Genomic DNA, 2240 nt, shown 5'->3' with positions numbered 1-2240 from the left:
AATCAATAAATTTATTTTTAAAAAGATAAATGACAAATATGGAGGGGAAAAATAGACTACAGTATCAGAAACTATACAAAGGGTCAATATCTACATAACAGTACATATTTATAAATTAGTAAACAAGCACTAAGACCCCGACAGAAAAGTTAGGCAAAGGAGATATGTATATGTATATGTGTGTGTGTGTGTGTGTGTGTATGTATATATATATATATATTTTTTTTTTTCAATTTTGAAGACTCAGTTTATTAACTGACCAGATTTACCAAAATAAGTACGGTATATACCTTAGTTTAGTGGTTCTCAACCTTCCTAATGCCACGACCCTTTAATACAGTTCCTCATGTTGTGGTGACCCCCAATTTCTTGTTACAAATTGAACATAATTAAAGCATAGTGATTAATCACAAAAACAATATGTAATTATATATGTGTTTTCCGATGGTCTTAGGCAACCCCTGTGAAAGGGTCGTTTGAACCCCAAAGGGGTCGCGACCCACAGGTTGAGAACTGCTGCCTTAGTTCATCCTTTTAATAAGCCTATTGATCTGGTCTTCCCTGTTCCCAGCATCTCCAGCTTCTACAAAATGTGTGGTGGTCTTCTTCATCCCACTTCATGGGGAAGATAACTTGAAGGGGCACAGGAAGTTGTTCACTTCTTTGAAGCGCTTTCCCACAGTGTAGATCTCATGAATCAGATCTTCCATGCAGATGATGCCATATTTACCAAGAGAGTTATCTGTCAGGGCAATTAGTTTTTTGTTGATTTTGCCATAACTGCGCTTGTAGATCAATTCATTTACTGACTTCAGGTTTGGGTACCCCCAAGCAATGTAGGCTCCACAATCCTCAGCATGTTAATGGAAGCCTTGTTGAGCTTAACAAAGGTGCCGTTGAAGATCTGGAGAAGGCGAAGAAGCTGCAGCACCTTTCAGACCTTTGGGCTCACACCATTGATACCTCTGATCCTGATGACAAATGCCAACTTGGGTTCAGCAGGTACTTAGAAGTTGCCCGCTTTTCTTGCCATCCTGGCCATTCGAACCTCCGTTCTGTACATCTGCCTGTACTCCTTGTAATAGTGCTTGGCTTTTTCATAGATGAGCTTCCTTCTTGCCTTTCGAAGCACCTTTTGGGCAAACTTCTTTCTCAGGCGCTTGATCTTTAGCTCTGCGAAATTCCTTGCTTTTTCTTGAGGGTTTCTGGCACAGCAGGAACTTTTTTCTTCTTCTTCTCTTCTGCACCCTCCATGGTTCCAGCCAGAAAAGAGACAGGCAAAGGATATAAATGGACAGTTCACATGTAAAATAAAATAGTTGATTGACACATATGAAAAAATATTCATTCTTGCTAGAAATCAAAGAAATGCAAATTGCACTACTTTGTAGCTGCATAAATGCAGCAATTGCCATTTTAATCTATCAAATTAACATATATAAAAAGTGTATATTCCAGCCCGGCATGGCTTAGTGGTTCCAGTCCAGGTTGGGGCACATGCTCAGGTTGTTTGATCCCCAGTGGGTGGCATGCAGGAGACAGCCAATCAATGATCCTCTATCATCATTGATGTCTCTATATCTCTCTTCCTCTCCTTTCCTCTCTGAAGATAATAAAAAAGTGTATAATACTCAATATTGGTGAAGGTTGGGTAAAATAGCTTTTCTAATCTGTTATTAGGGGAGTGATATTTGTCATATGGATAATGAACATTAAGAATGCTCACAGCTTTTGACCCCATTTTCCAAAATATATCCTAAGGAAATATGTTAAGGAAATAAATCTAAATATGGACAGTGTTTTATGCACAAAGATCTTCAGGTGAGTGTTATAGTGTTATGTTCGGTAATAGGGAGATGGTTAAAAAAACTAGTTTACATTCACATAATGAAATTAAACAACCATTGGGAATTAACTATATGAAATTGTCTAATAAAATGAGAAAGTATGGAAAATAGGACACAAATTATATATATTTTGTACACAGTATAACATCAACTACATTTAATATGTCTATAGAAAAAATACTGGAAAAATACAATGAAACAGTAACAGTTGTTATTTTTCCAAGGCAGAATATAAGTGATTTTTAAAAACTTTTTTCTACTTTTTTTATTTTCCAGGTTTCCAATGAACCAATTCTCACTCCTTTCCTAGATAAAAACTGAGGTAATGCCATAAAAATGAATGAAGTCACATGCTACAACCTGGATGAAGCTTCTTTTACTTAGCCTTACATT

At 36.7% G+C, this 2240-nt stretch overlaps 1 pseudogene; it reads right to left on the bottom strand.

Moving 5' to 3' along the window:
- Positions 1-506: 506 nt before the first annotated feature.
- On the bottom strand, positions 507-1268 carry LOC102417680 (annotated as a pseudogene).
- Positions 1269-2240: the final 972 nt, after the last annotated feature.

Source organism: Myotis lucifugus, unplaced genomic scaffold (assembly GCF_000147115.1).
Source record: "Myotis lucifugus unplaced genomic scaffold, Myoluc2.0 scaffold_26, whole genome shotgun sequence".
NCBI classification, from domain to species: domain Eukaryota; kingdom Metazoa; phylum Chordata; class Mammalia; order Chiroptera; family Vespertilionidae; genus Myotis; species Myotis lucifugus.
This window is presented reverse-complemented; position numbering and strand designations above follow the sequence as displayed.